Source organism: Schistocerca gregaria, chromosome 2, assembly GCF_023897955.1.
Source record: "Schistocerca gregaria isolate iqSchGreg1 chromosome 2, iqSchGreg1.2, whole genome shotgun sequence".
NCBI classification, from domain to species: domain Eukaryota; kingdom Metazoa; phylum Arthropoda; class Insecta; order Orthoptera; family Acrididae; genus Schistocerca; species Schistocerca gregaria.
The window spans coordinates 454,987,456-455,004,690 of NC_064921.1; positions in this window are offsets into that span (position 1 = coordinate 454,987,456).

Consider the following 17,235-nt stretch of genomic DNA (forward strand, 5'->3'; position numbering starts at 1 on the left):
TCATTCGCGCGTCACTTCACGAAATTTACTTGGTGCGTTACAAAGAAAACAGAAGTGATTTCTAACGTCGATGTTTGACACTGTCTAACCTCCCAACATCTAAAAACATAATATGTAAATTGCATTCACATTTAGCTTAACCTACCAACAGTTTACTTCTGTAACCTAGGAATAATAAAATGACTAATCTCTCAGTAAAATTGTGGCTCACTTACAACCTTTCAATAATTGACTGGTAAATTTTGGACGTCAGCAGTGATGCATCACGGCAATGAAAGATCATTCTGAATAATTTGAAAATTCTTACCTCAATAAGGTCGCCGGATAACGCATATATATCTGCTCGTATAAGAAATTCTTCTGGCACAGCTGAGTGCAATGCTGGCCGATAGATTTGTCATGTATAAAAAGAAACAACTGATTTTTCTTTTCAGTAATCGAGATGACCAAGGATTGGAGAAATTAGTAAATTATGTAAAGGGAAATGAATGGTTGTCGAAAGTCACTTCTATGAGAAAGATTGTTATTAAGAGATTTTAAAGAAACAGTTACATGGGACTTGATACAACAATACTACATAAGAGCGAGGCTGCTTTTACCTTATACTACAACGCTCAGGCTCCGCCACCGCTCCCGACGAGCGGCCAAGCCAACTCCACACACCAGACTGCTATCTTCTACTTACTACTACCGCTACACAGTTCCTACTGCATAAAACATTGCTCTCCGGTCTGAAATTCTCTTATATCTTACATATCGGAGGCAGCGCATGAGCGATCCATCGAAATTACATATGGTCGAGTGCGTTAGTAACAAATTCCTTAATCATTGATCACTTAAAATTGAATGAAACTTGAGTTTATCAATACAAATCCGCATTCAAACAGCAGTCTATGCAGCCGGTTTTTCATCTCCAAAGAAGGCAAGGACTTTGCCTTCGAGGAGAAATATCATGGTATCGTTGTTTTGGGATGTAAATGAATCGCTGTAGATTATCTTGAATCAGAGAAAATCATAAGTGGAGAATACTGCTCTTAGCACGTAACGAAACTGGACGCTAGAATTCGTCATAACAGATCAGGCTTAGAGGGAAAAAAAAGTTTTCCATCAGGCCACTGCAGCTGCCCACAAAAGTGTTTCGCTATAGAGCAACTGAGGCATTTGAATTGTGATGTGCTGGAACATCCACCCTATACCCCAGATCTGGTTCCCGCTGGCTGCCATTTATTCTCAGAACTGAAGAAACTCCTCGCTGGTCGACGCTTTACGTCCAATCAAGAAGCCAGTGCGACTGTAGACGAGTATCTTTCAGCAATTACGAGGGTCAGTCAAAAAGCAATGCCTCCTATTTTTTTTTCTACGTTTAATTGTCAGGAAATTTAAATGCAATTACATAGGTTGAAAACCACAACATTAAGGATCATTTTGTCATTTTTCAATGTAATCTCCGCCCATCTCTACAGTTTTGGTCCATCTTTGAACAAGGGCATGTATCCCAGCACGGTAAAAATCACAGCTCTGCTTCCTAAGCCATTGACGCACGGATGTTTTGACGGCCTCCTCATCTTCAAAATGAATCCCACGATGAGCTTCTTTTAGTGGCCCGAACAGATGGAAGTCTGATGGTGCCAGGTCAGGGCTGTATGGGGGATGAGGCAAAACTTCCCATCCAATTTTGACAATCTCGTCAGAGGTGTGACGACTGGTGTGTGGTCTTGCATTGTCATGCAAAAGAAGAACATCTGCCACTGATTTTGTTGGGCGAACTCGCTGAAGACGTGCTTTAAGTTTTTTGAGGGTTGTGACGTATTGAACAAAATTTATTGTGCATCCCTGCTCCAAAAAATCAACCAGAATCACACCCTCTGTATTCCAGAAAACTGTTGCCATAACTCTCCCTGCCGATCGCACAGTTTTGAATTTTTTCTTCCTCGGCGAGCTTGTGTGACGCCACTCCATTGACTGCCTCTTTGATTCGGGTTCAAAAAAATGCACCCATGTTTCGTCCCCGGTCACAATTTTTTTCAGAAACTCATCTCCCTCCAAACGGAAGCGCTGCAAGTGTTGGGAGGCTATTGTTTTCCTTGCCTCTTTATTCTGATCGGTTAACATTCTTGGAACCCACCGTGCACAAACTTTTGAGTACCCCAATTGTTTAATAATCGTGATCACACTGCCTTTACTAAGAGAAATAATGCAACACACTTCATCTGCAGTCACCCGACGGTCACCACGAATGATATCATCAACTTGCTGAATGTTGTGTGGAGTCACTGCACTCACCGGCCTGCCGCTCCGCTTTTCGTCAGTCAACGGTGTTTGCCCTTCAGCTTCCTTACAACGACGAACCCATCGTCTAACAGTGCTGACATCCACTGTCACAACAACATACACCTTTTTCAGTCTTTCATGAATACGTATGGGCGTTTCACCTTCTGCATTAAATAATTCAATCACACAACGCTGTCTCAAACGAACATCGATGTCGGCCATCTTACAAACTTCTGCTGTGCTGCCACCTGTTGACACAGAAAGTTACTACTGCAGTGGATTGCAGAAGAAGGTTTGAGGAATGGCGCCAAATTCAAATTTTTCACTTAACTTAATTTTTTTAAGTAGAAAAAAAATGGGAGGCATTACTTTTTGACCGACCCTCGTACATAGAACCAATAGAGAGGGGGGATAAGGGCATAGGAACACCGCCGCATGAAATGTATTGAAATTAGAGCAGGTTATGTTGAACACTAAAACTTCTGTGAAAACATAAATTACCGTTTTCATTATCAGGCGGAGAACATTTAAGGAAGCACTCGCACTGAACGCAGTAAACGCGTGTAGTATTCCTGTTTCGGTGCCAAAGACAGGCAGCCACTAACACTGAGGTCGGTCTTGTGTGTGAGATGTGGGAAGACGGAGGGAAACTGAGAGGGTGCCGGGCCGTGCAGGCAATATCGCAGGATATGAGATCACACTGGATGGATGGCGGCGCCGTAGCGGAGATTTATTTTAGTATTCACGAGAGGCGCTCGGCCGGGCCGGCTCGCGCCCCCGCTTTGACAAACAAGTTGTTGTTGTTGCTGCTGCTGCTGCTGCTGTGAGGCGGGCTGGCGGAGCGGCATTAGCGACGGGATTGAGAGGCGGGAGGCCAATGGCTGTGAAACACGCCGCGCCGGCATCCGGATTAATAATTCAGCCTGAAATACCGTGTCTCTCCGTCTGCCGATATTGCCTCCTGCTGTGTAGGCGGCTGGGACCCGGCCGTAAGGCGTTTCCGGAAGTCTTCGAGGAAAGGATCAGCCATCTGCCGAACTTTGGAGGAAAAACAATGAGAGCGTGCGCTGTCAATGTGAGAAGAGTTCCTGGTGCCCTTTCCTTACAAATGTGCAGAGAAAACTGTTACGCTGACCACAAAAAAAATTGCAACGCCAAGGAATTGTACGACATAAATGAAAGTGTTTCTACATCTGAAAGGTGACGTCTCTTTAAATTTCACGCCAGTCTTATAAGAGTGTAACGGTCGTGAGCGTTAATTATCTTTGAGACAGGCCTTAGTGAGCTGATGTTAGTCAAGAAAGCCTCTAAGGTGACAAAGACGCCATTATCAGCACCTCATTGAGTCTGAACAAGGTCATGTAATAGGTCTACCAGAAGCCGGATTCCTTCTGTGACGTCGCAGAAAGGCTCGGCAGGAATGTAGCCACTGCACACGACTGCTGGCAGCGCCAGTCACGAGAACGTACTGTCACAAGAAGGTGGGCTCCAGACCGCCACGGGGCACTACCGAGAGGTTTGGGACTGTGGTGCATCGCGCTGCATCTGTGCAGCAATCTGAGCCGTAGTTGGCACTACAGTTACAAATCGGTTACTACAAGGACAGCTCCGAGCCAGGGGCCCTATTCTGTATCGTTCATACCGATTGGCGTAGTAGGTTAGTCTCGGTAGTGACACCATTTTCGGTTCTTTAGCGTAATATCCTTTTCAGTAAGCTTCTGAGACTTGTTACCGAACGGTTCTCCCACCGATTTTACGACAATTGTGCCGAGAGGTTTTGGATTTCGGTCTGGCACTGTTGATCGGTGAGCTGTGGTTTATGTACATCTATAATTTGTTATTTTAAACATATTTAGTGGTTTCAGCTTTGGATTTAGTGATTGTGTTACTAAAGAATCGCCAGAGGACGCATCCGGTCGGAAAGTAAATTCGTAGTAGACTATTTTCCCTTGTTAGAGATATGGTTAGTTTAGGTTGTTACTGTGAATGATTACATAAAAAATAGTTTTCGGTCAATATTCTCTCAACATACGTCTTATTTTTATGCAAATAAGGGTTTAAACATCATTAAATATCAAATACATGTTATTATTATGCAAATAAGAGTTTAAACATCATTAAATATCAAGGCATCGGCTCTGCTTATGTATATTACATGAGTGTGAACTGACGTTACTAGTGCCTATGTGCACTTTTTCCCACAAATGGATTAGTTAGTAACTATCGAAACGTGTCTACGACTTTCAAATAACAGTGGAAAGCAATTATGTGAAACCTGATTTTGGAAACCTTCCAAACTATCACACATTTATGACTTACGCAGCACTGTTTGGCAATGAAATCAGCCTACGTTCCTCTACACAATACTACAAGAATTGAACACTATGTGTCTGTTGTTTGGCTTGCGCAAGTGGAAAGCGCACGGGAATGCAATCCGAAAGGTCACGGGTTTGCGGTAAAAATTTTTTTTTCTCTTCATGTATGGAACACGTTCTGAGATATTGTTATTCGTGTAAGTTAACATTTTTCTGCAATATTCGTTATTACTTATATGTAAGAGCGCACTTCCTCAGTAATGATTTCGTGATTTCTGTGTGTTTGAAACACGAAATATGTAATTGCTATGAGTGAAACAACCGGCAGTGACTTTTATATTTTTTCTTGTCAGGAATAATTCACCATTTTTTCCGAGTACGCGGTTAGACAGGAATATAAGATTACAACTTAAATTACTGGGAATGTAACTAGCAGCAGTCACCTTCATAATCTTGCTTGTCACAAGTATTTATCTGCGATCGAATCCTCAACCACATAGACAGACATGAAAGATCTCTGCCGTTATATTTTCATTAATGAGAGGCATGTTATAAACTTCGACTAACTGCAGGAGCTCTCGAAAATGCGTTTTTTTAAATTTTGTTTTTAAGACCCAAATCATTAACGCATCATATAGGAAAGTGGGCAACTTAATCATTTGGATCTCTAGGAGCGTGTTATAAGCACATTCTATTTATCTTCTTATTCTTTGAAACTCTCAGAATCAATTTTTCAAGCGTTTTTATAGATGTATTAGTAGAATGTGCTACTACACGCTGTTCCTAACTCATTTTCCGAAACGTAAAATCCAAAACATGATGTCAGTGTCACATAATGCGGCATTTACGACAAGCTGCAGAATACAGTCAAATACGCTATCATTATTATGCATGCATAGAAACATGCGGTCAGAGTAAGTGTAAAAATTTATATGCATTTCAGCTGAGAATCATGGAAATGGATATACTGCACCTGATACTGTTAAGGAGGAGGCAAGGGCGATGAAGGCGGGCACGTCAGCTCAATGGAATACGGCATCATGCGCTATGGCAACATAAACGCAATTTTCGGGTTCTTGGAAGTGTAGCGTGCCTGTGTCGTCTGCTGGCCGCTTTGTGTTCGTGGCGCTGTGCGCGCTGCAGTGCGCATGCGCGGATCTGCTGCCACTTGCTTTTGATTGGCTTGCACGACACGAACCGAAAACAGCGCTTCGGTTCTCTAGACCACAACGGTATAGCTACCGAAATGCATACTGAATGACACAGGGACTCTAATTCTAGCGCTAGACCGTCCGATGCTATTGAGTACCGAAACGATCGGCAGAATGGTCGGAAGATACAGAATAGGCACCCAGACGTTCCGTAGCGTATATTCTACTCGGTACAAACCACCACCATCAGCGACTTCTCGGTGTCAAACGTGATCTCACTCGGAGGGAAGGATCGAGATCTATTGTGTTTTCTGATGACAGTTACTTCTCCCTCGGTATCATTGATGGCAATCTGTTGGTTACAAGAACACCGGTATCTGCAACCAATCGGTCTGTGTGTTACAAACACTGATCTCACACCTGTAGTAATGGTATATGGTGCGATTTGAGATATGACAGCAGCAGTGCTCTAGTGGTTATCCCAAGCATATCATGCTGGAGATTCGACCTGTTCTACTGCCATTCATGAACAGTATTCCAAGGGGTGTTTTCCAACAGTATAACGCTCGCTCACATACCGCTGTAGTAACCTAACAAGCTCTATAGGGCGTCGACAAATTGCCTTGGCATGATCAATCATCTGTTTGTCTCCCATTGAGCACATATGGGACATCATCGTACGACAACTCCAGCGTCATTCACAAATAGCATGACCCGTCCCCGTATTGACCTACCAAGTGCAACAGGCATGGTAGTCCATCCCACAAACTAACATTCACGACCTGCCTGTACAACACAATGTACGCACGTTTGCGTGCCTGGTTTCAAAGTTCTGGTGATTACGCCATACGTTAATGTACCATTATTTTACATTTGCAATTTTCTCATCTCGCGCTTACATTAATCTGTGATCTAGCAGTATAGTTGTTGTTGTGGCCTTCACTCCTGAGACTGGTTTGATGCAGCTCTCCATTTTACTGTGCAAGCAGCTTCATCTCCCTGTACGTACTGCAGCCTACACACTTCTCAATCTGCTTACTGTATCCATCTCTTGGTCTCCCTCTACGAGTGTTACCCTCCATTTCACTGTGCAAGCAGCTTCATCTCCTTGTACGTACTGCAGCCTACACACTTCTCAATCTGCTTACTGTATCCATCTCTTGGTCTCCCTCTACGAGTGTTACCCTCCACGCTGACTTCGAATACTAAATTCGTGATCCCTTGACGCCTCAGAACATGTCCTACTAACCGATCCCTTCTTCTAGTCAAGTTGCGCCACAAACTCCTCTTCTTACCAATTCTATTCAATACCTCCTCATTAGTTATGTGATCTACCCATCTAATCTTCAGTATTCTTCTGTAGCACCACATTTCCAAAGCTTCTATTCTCCTATTGTCCACACTATTTAACGTCCCTGTTTCACTTCCATACATGGCTACACTCCATACATATACTTTCAAAAACAACTTCCTGCCACTTAAATCTACACTCAATGTTAACAAATTTCTCTTGTTTAGAAACGATTTCCTTGCCATTGCCAGTTAGATTTTATATCCTCTCTACTTCGACGTTCCTCAATTATTTTGCTCCCCAAATAGCCAAACTCCTTTACTACTTTAAGTGTCTCATTTCCTAATCTACTGCCCTCAGCATCACCCGACTTAATTCGACTACATTCCATTATCCTCGTTTTGCTTTTGTTGATGTTCATCTTATATCCTCCTTTCAAGACACTGTCCATTCCGTTCAACTGCTCATCGAAGTCCTTTGCTGTCTCCGACAGAATTACAATGTCATCGGTGAACCTCAAAGTTTTTATTTCTTCTCCCTGGATTTTAATACCTACTCCGAATTTTTCTTTTGTTTCCTTTACTGCTTGCTCAATATAGAGATTGGACAACATCGGGGATAGGCTACAACCCTGTCTCACTCCCTTCCCAACCACTGCTTCCCTTTCATGCCCCTCTACTCTTATAACTGTCATCTGGTTTCTGTACAAATTGTAAACAGCCTTTCGCTCCCTGTATTTTACCCCTGCCACCTTCCGAATTTGAAAGAGAATATTCCAGTCAACAATATCGAAAGCTTTCTCTAAGTCTACAAATGCTAGAAACCTAGGTTTACGTTTCCTTAACCTAGCTCTTAACATAAGTCGTATGGTGAGTATACAATGTTAATCACTTAAATATGTTAACTGGACAAACGCATTGCAGTAATGTCGTGACTCTACTTTTTTTTTTTTTTTTTTTTTTTTTTTTTTTTTTTTTTTTTTTTTTTTTTTTTTTTGGTGTTGCGATTTCTGCTTCCGTCAGCGCACGTTGAAACGGCAGTTGATGGCACTATCTTTGTATTGCCATTATGATACCAGAATTGACACAGACTGCATATTTTCTCGTTGCATTCCATGTCAATACATACTTTTTAAGTCGTAAGCCCATTTTCTAAAGTTTAGCAGTTTTTATGCTCTTCCTGAGATCTTTGGTTTTTGGTCATTGAGACGCCCTTCTAAACGTGCAAAACAACACAGGTAGTTTAAGTTGTGGAAAGGGACCAAAATAAGAGGCTGTCAGCTACACTCGAACATACAACCTTTTATTTGATCAAAAATTACAAGAGCCAAGAAAAATATAAAAAAAAACACAGCTTTAGTTTTGGAACTCAATCAGCGGATGAATCCGCCGTACAATCTCATTCCCTAAGGGCAAGACTACTTTAATTTAAATACTTAAATTTAAACCAAAATATGAAATTTAAAAGACAAAGCCTTATCTTAAAACAGTTCCTTAATGAGGCAGAAGGCCCAACGAATGTGACAATTCAAGAGCAAATAACTTAAACTCAAAAAGTCCCAACACTAAAGACTCAATAACATTAATTTTAAAAATGCCAAAGGCTTTACGTAAAACAGTTCTTAAATTAGGCTGAAGGCCCAAAGCATCTGATGCCTTAAGAGCAAGAAAACCTTAATCCGAAAATCGGCTAGAATCCATTCAAGTACAAACAACAGGAACAAACAAGAAAAGGCAGAACACCCGAGGGCGCTCAGAAGCTTCGAGGGTAGGCCTGGAAATCAAACACTAACGCTCGCTTAGGAAAATACACTGCCTCAGTTTACGTCAACGGGCATGGCAGGTAACCGGAATGTCAACGGCCACAAGGCAGAAGATTCCGCTGCTCCACTTCCATTGAAAAACGACGCATAGCTAAACTCTACCGGAGGGTGGCTAAAATTTTCCAATTTTAAAACACACGTTGTTGCTAGTGGGAATATCCCAACAGCCGACAACGAACTCCAAACGACACAATATGAACAGTCGTGAATTGCTGGTAGGTTAAGTCAAAACTCAACTTTCATCTCTAGGATCTTTAAGCGACGAACCTCGTAGCAATGGGAAAAGCATCACAATCTCCGACACCGCGTAGAGGCCGCCAGTGGGCCCGGCCAAAATATGTACCGCAGTGAGTTCCTCGCTGCTCCACGCCAACTAACTAACTGGCTGCACACAGTCCAGCTGGATGAAATGGTTCAAATGACTCTGAGCACCATGGGACTTAACATCTATGATCATCAGTCCCCTAGAAGTTAGAACTACTTAAACCTAACTAAACTAAGGACATCACAAAACACCCAGTCATCACGAGGTAGAGAAAATTCCTGACCCCGCCGGGAATCGAACCCGGGAGACCGCGCGTGAGAATCAAGAACGTTACCGCACGACCACAAGCTGCGGACCTAGCTGGAAGCTATAAGTTCCATGCCAATGATAGTTCAGCGTGCGGATATCGATACACATTGTGCTGCCACCCCCGGAAATAGAGGATAACAGCATAATCGTGATAACCGCGACCAGATAGAATTAATTTATGAGAAGCAATCCACACATTACCAAGCTCAATACGGAGTAGGGAAACCGCTGCCATACAAAACCGGTTCCAGTTGTTTGGGAAGGAATAAGTATGTATATCCTGTATGGTTCTCCGTGGATTTTTATGTCATTCTTCCAGCAAAATAATGCGAAATTTAGTTACTAATGGATTTGGATAGCAATCACACATCCTTCTGTCCAAAGTAGACCGCAAAGGCCCAACAATATACACTCCTGGAAAATGAAATAAGAACACCGTGAATTCATTGTCCCAGGAAGGGGAAACTTTATTGACACATTCGTGGGGTCAGATACATCACATGATCACACTGACAGAACCACAGGCACATAGACACAGGCAACAGAGCATGCACAATGTCGCCAATAGTACAGTGTATATCCACCTTTCGCAGCAATGCAGGCTGCTATTCTCCCATGGAGACGATCGTAGAGATGCTGGATGTAGTCCTGTGGAACGGCTTGCCATGCCATTCCCACCTGGCGCCTCAGTTGGACCAGCGTTCGTGCTGGACGTGCAGACCGCGTGAGACGACGCTTCATCCATCCCAAACATGCTCAATGGGGGACAGATCCGGAGATCTTGCTGGCCAGGGTAGCTGACTTACACCTTCTAGAGCACGTTGGGTGGCACGGGATACATGAGGACGTGCATTGTCCTGTTGGAACAGCAAGTTCCCTTGCCGGTCTAGGAATGGTAGAACGATGGGTTCGATGACGGTTTGGATGTACCGTGCACTATTCAGTGTCCCCTCGACGATCACCAGAGGTGTACGGCCAGTGTAGGAGATCGCTCCCCACACCATGATGCCGGGTGTTGGCCCTGTGTGCCTCGGTCGTATGCAGTCCTGATTGTGGCGCTCACCTGCACGGCGCCAAACACGCATACTACCATCATTGGCACCTAGGCAGAAGCGACTCTCATCGCTGAAGACGACACGTCTTCATTCGTCCCTCCATTCACGCCTGTCGCGACACCACTGGAGGTGGGCTGCACGATGTTGGGGCGTGAGCGGAAGACGGCCTAACGGTGTGCGGGACCGTAGCCCAGCTTCATGGAGACGGTTGCGAATGGTCCTCGCCGATACCCCAGGAGCAACAGTGTCCCTAATTTGCTGGGAAGTGGCGGTGCGGTCCCCTACGGCACTGCGTAGGATCCTACGGTCTTGGCGTGCATTCGTGCGTCGCTGCGGTCCGGTCCCAGGTCGACGGGCACGTGCACCTTCCGCCGACCACTGGCGACAACATCGATGTACTGTGGAGACCTCACGCCCAGGTGTTGAGCAATTCGGCGGTACGTCCACCCGGCTTCCCGCATGCCCACTATACACCCTCGCTCAAAGTCCGTCAACTGCACATACGGTTCACGTCGATGCTGTCGCTGCATGCTACCAGTGTTAAAGACGGCGATGGAGCTCCGTATGCCACGGCAAACTGGCTGACACTGATTGCGGCGGTGCACAAATGCTGCGCAGCTAGCGCCATTCGACGGCCAACACCGCGGTTCCTGGTGTGTCCGCTGTGCCGTGCGTGTGATCATTGCTTGTACAGCCTTCTCGCAGTGTCCGGAGCAAGTATGGTGGGTCTGACACACCGGTGTCAATGTGTTCTTTTTTCCATTTCCAGGAGTGTAGAAACCTGATGAGTGTGCTAGCCTGGGCAGAGGTCAAAATTCACCCTCTCGCTCACTGATCCGATCTCGGATGTAGGGAGCTTTATAATCAGGATGGGGAGATTTATATTTTGCCTGTATAGGGAAATTTCAGTGCAGTGTGGCCACTTCCTTACTTTGCTTTGCTGTGAGTCATCAAAACTATGTACCTTTCGTGTCTCTTGGGTATGCAAGGTCGACCAGACAGAATTAATTTATGAGAAATGCTGTTACAGATACGGAATATCTTCGTATGATTTGATCCGACGACTTGTGGACATGTCGTACGTTACTTTAACATAAGCCATTACTTTGGTCTTTTGGTTGGGATGATCTCTGGTGGCAGTAAACTATGACATGTATTGGAAAAATTAGCAAGACAGAGTCCAATAATACTAACTATTTACTGTAAATGGAGAAATAACACTCGTAAAGCGCATAAAATAATTTAGGGCCCTAATGATAATTGTAGTTTGTTACTTATAATGCGTGGTGGGCGACAATCAGGTTGGTATACCACCTCTGTCCGAGGAGTCTCCACTCAGGTTTTCGCTTGCCATCGGGCCTCTGTTCGAGGGAGACTCATCCTGACGACAGCTCTAATCCAGTCTTTTAGATTAGAGACCAAAGACGTGTCTGGAGATTCCCTCAGGAGACATCAAAGAATAACTGCCTGCATATGAGCCACACTTGCTCTACATCTGAAGCTCTTTCTCTTGAATAAACCATCCAATTTTTCCGAAATTTTAATAATTTGTTTCTCTCTACATGTACATAACATCTACACATTTCCGTCCCATTCGGGTAATTCCTTCACGGTGGGCTTTGCTTCCTTTTCTTTTCTTTTCTTTTTCCTTTTTTTATGTGTAGATATGAAATGGTTTATTTTATCACGCAGCTCTTCTCACATCGTTGTGACACTAAGCTTAAGAGCTTTTTGTCTCTACTGTACGAAGCAATTACAGTTTCTTAAAACCCCATTAGTAGTCCTGAGAACTGAAAATTTCTTCATCACTCTTCTCTAATAGCAATTTCTATTATTTCACACATACTATTATTGCAAAATTCGACGCTCTAGATTGTCATGGAGCGTATCTTCAGAATTTATTTGTGACGCAATGAACATTCCTCTAATACACTACGCCGACCGGTGTGGCCGTGCGGTTCTAGGCGATTCAGTCTGCAACCGCGTGACCGCTACGGTCACAGGTTCGAATCCTGCCTCGGGCATGGATGTGTGTGATGGTTAGGTTTAAGTAGTTCTAAGTTCTAGGGGACCGAAGACCACAGATGTTAAGTCCCATAGTGCACAGAGCTATTTGAACCTTTTTTTTTTACTAATACACTACTGGCCATTAAAATTGCTACACCACGAAGATGATGTACTACAAACGCTGTGATATGCAAATGATTAGCTTTTCAGAGCATTCACACAAGGTTGGCGCCGGTGGCGACACCTACAACGTGCTAACATGTGGAAAGTTTCCAACCAATATCTCATACACAAGCAGCATTTGACCGGAGTTGCCGGGTGAAACGTTCTTGTGACGCCTCGTGTAAGGTGGAGAAGTGCTTATCATCACGTTTCCGACTTTGATAAAGATCGAATTGTAGCCTATTACGATTGCTGTTTATCGTATCGCGACATTGCTGCTCGCGTTGGTCGAGATACAGTGTCTGTTAGCAGAATATGGAATCGGTGGGTTCAGGAGGGTAGTACGGAACGCGGTGCTGGATCCCAACGGCCTCGTACCGCTAGCAGTCGAGATGACAGGCATCTTATCTGCATGGCTGTAACGGATCGTGAAACCACGTCTCGACCCCTGAGTAAACAGATGGGGACGTTTGCAAGACAACAACCAACTGCATGAACAGTTCGAGGACGTTTGCAGTAGCATGGACTATGAGCTCGAAGGCCATGGCTGCGGTTACCCTTGACGCTGCATCACAGACAGGAGCGTCTGCGATTGTGTACTCGACACGAACCTGGGTGCACGAATGGCAAAACGTAATTTTTTTCTCATGAATCCCGATTCTGTTTACAGCATCATCATAGTCGCATCCTTGTTTGGCGACATCGCGGTGAAAGTACATTGGAAGTGTGTATTCGTCATCGCCATACTGGCGTATCACCAGGCGTGATGGTATGTATGGGGTGCCGTTGGTGACACGTGTCGGGCACCTCTTCTTTGCATTGACGGCGCTTTGAGCAGTGGACGTTAGATTTCAGATTTGTTACGACCCTTGGCTCTACCCTTCATTCGATCTCTGCGAAACCCTACACTTCAGCAGGATAGTGCACGACCGCATGTTGCAGGTCTTGTACGGGCCTTACTGGATACAGAGGATGTTCGATTGCCCTGGACAGCACATTCTCTAGATCTCTGACGAATTGAAAACGTCTGGTCAATGGTGGCCGAGCAACTGGCTCGTCACAATACGCCAGTCACTATTCTTGATAAACTGTGGTATCGTGTTGAAGCTGCATGTACACGCCACCTATGCTCTGTTTTACTCAGTGCTCAGGCGTATCAAGGCCGTTATCACGGCCAGAAGTGGTTGTTCTGGGTACTGATTTCTCAGGATCTATGCACCCAAATTGCGTGAAAACGTGATCACATGTCAGTTCTAGTATAATATATTTGTCCATCATCTGCATTTTTGCTTGGTGTAGTAATTTTAATGTCCAGTAGTGTAAATTTTGAGTCATATAGCTTGTTTTTTTGCCGGACTGAGGTTTTTTGAGTAACGCGTTGATAACAAGCTGTGTTGAAGGTATCGTCATCTTTTTCAGCCGCTTCATTTAAGATTTCTCTGTAATGCGTCCTTATCAGACTATAAGAACACAAATAGCGTTTCTGTTTTATTTTAATTTGTATTTCCCAATCTATTGAAACTACGGTTAGGATATCTGTATCGTTCTTCTGTACCGAAGCATATTACAGAAAGGTTTTGTATGTAACAAGTATGTGTAGAGGTTGAATTATTTCATCTTATTCAATACTCTCAAGGGAAAGAAGAACTCTTTACAGTCAAAGGAGTTACAATATTCATGGAGCAAGCTTTACGCAAATTAGTTTCCACACAAATTACAGCGCTAACATAGTAACAGCGACAAATAAAACCAGTGGCAGTATTCTCTCTATATACAAAGGATCTTCTGAGCTAATTTCTGGAACTTGTCACCAGTTTCCCGAAAGCATGAAGAGAGGACGTTCTAGACGATAATAACGTCTCCGTTATAATAACGTCTCCATCTAAGCTTTGCGGAAACTTATTTTTGTAGCAAATTTATCACACTCTGCTCGTCTAGCGACTGCAAAGGATTTGCTAACTGGTGTTTTGGTACAGGCTCTGTACTCCTTCCCCCTCACTCGGACTATAAATTTAGCAGCTGTCAAGCCATAATACTCTGTTTAATCAGGCTAGGAAAACTGTGACTCAGAAAATCAGTTTGTGTGCTTTCTCCGCTACATAATGAAGAAATAATATTAACGGTTCATAGCCTAGCGCGTTTGTGATGCTTTGAACAGCGTAACGGCTGCCGGTCCACCGGCTTTTAGTGGCCGCTCACCTAACTAAAACTAATTCCTTTTCACTGTACTGAGTGCGAAGTTTCTTTTGGCCATCTTAGTTTCTTTCACTGTCAACAGCAACAGCTATTCTCAGGTCAATACAGAAGACTTGAGACAAATGCCACGCATATATTTAACATATACAGTATATACTAGCATAGCGCCCGCTGCTTCGCTTGCTACTATTGTACGGCCTGCAGTTTTGTTTTCGTTTCTGTTTAATAGTATTTTTATGTTTGTCACGAATTTAAACACCTTCTAAGCTTTTCACGCTAATGAAGGTCATATAATTGAACAAAATGTTTTCGGAATTCCAACCTCGTCAGTTGTAGTCATAGAAGGCCATATAAGTTTATATCTAACCGAGAAGAAAGATACCAATTATCATAAATTTAGCTTTAATTTTTTTTAATGTAGCGAGATATTTTCTTAAAAAGTTTTATCCCCTATTGCACTCCCTTAGGGATTGTATTTCCAGAAACACTAAAACACGAATTTTTTTTTATTTCTAACGGAGAAGTCTAATACTAATGTTCATAGCGATATATTTAAAAAAAAATAACGCTTTCACCCACTATTTCACCCCTATAGGTTTAATTTCCAAAAATGCTGCGACACATATTCCTTCATTTCTGAACGAGAAACCAAATACCAATTCTCTTTGATTTAGCTTCTAAATTGCCTAAAGAGCGACTTTTTGCAAAGATAATTCTTCATCCCCTATTTCAATCCCTTTAGTGTTGGAATGTCGAAAAATCCCTTTTTAAACGACGCCTACGGTATAAAGATCCACACCTTCCCCAAATTTCAGGTTTCTGTCCTTAGCGGTTTAGGTCAGCGATGATGAGACTGTCAGTCAGTCAAATCATATATAGCTATTTTGTAAAAGCCCTGCGTCCATTTGTCGAAATGTTGCTAAAAACTTACGAATTAAGAACAGTGATAAACTAATTCTGTTTGTAGAAGTCTGAAATATTTTTGAGAATAAGATGCATTTCTCTCTCCCACCACAAGGTTACAGAATGTATGTTAGTTTAACGACGCGAAGCACTAGTCTTGAATTGGTTTATTTTTCAAAGTGTTATTCATTTCTCCCTTTGTGGTTAATTTGTCACTCATACTGACAATTTGATTTAAAATTGTTTGTAAAAACAAGGACACAGCAGCACTTGGAAATAGGACAAGTCTGCAGCATACTAGCTGGGCAAAACCTATTATGTCATCTGGGGGTGAGGTGTGGGGGCGTAATTAATTCATCAGTTTAATTAATTTGCATATCAATTTGATATTAAAAATGCCCCCATGATGCCTTCATCCCACTACTGGAATGAATGAAAGTTTTTCTGCGTCTGTTGGGAAATTAATCAGTTGCAGGGTAATAACTAAGGAATAATAGTCAGTTTTTCTTACAATTTAGTCTATTTACAAACATAAAGCATTACTGTAATTTACAAAACACAGTACAGTTTCCATTAAGTTTTGATATTCACTGATTATTCTTAGTGATCATGACTGTAACTAGCATCATTCTTTTCCGAATTAATGTCTCCTGTGTTCTTCAAACATCTGACTTACATGTAAGTTAGCACATGTGACTTCTGGAAAGGAGGTGCCTTGTCATTGCAGAACGATAATTTCTTGATTTCAGAGTGATTGCAGTCACTTTGCTGAACTTAAATTTAGCGCGCTTTTGAGCAGTCGATCATCTTATTCGGCAGTCTAAATACATTGCATCAATTTTCTTGCATTCAGATTTACAGCTGTCTACCGTGAGATTTTATTTTATTACCATTTTTCACATTTCGATGATTGTTGTATGAAGTAACGAATACTCGCGTGATAGTGATCGGGTAGTAACTATCTCTCTTCTACTGGCAAGCACTGACCTTCGGGTTCTATGCCTTGTTTCCATTAAAAGCAGAACATTAGGTACACATGTTGAAATGTCTCTGTTGGATTCCTTTCATGTTAATTCCTTAAATCTGTTGTCATTTACGCCACAAATTCCTCTTCTAAATTTACTGTGGTGTTTCTGACTATCTGGGAGGAGACTGAGAAGTGAAACGTGTTATTTTTACACATAAACAAGAACGATCTGTCACACTACTACAATTTAAAACACAGTTTATATGTAATTCATGTCACACAGTCTCATACGGAACCTACGTCCGCTTTCTTTTATATACTGTATATGATAAGATACTGTCATCTCCCTTCCCTTCTGTGTGAGAGGATGAATGAGCAAATGTATTTCTAGTTGCATGCTTGATGGTAGCAGACAAGCCTGTCTGCTAGAGAACAGTAGGATCAACGTCGGAACAGGCAGTTACGCTTTCTAAAAGCAGAGAGGTTTCTATTCTTAGTATGGTCTTGTCCGTCCCTTGTCA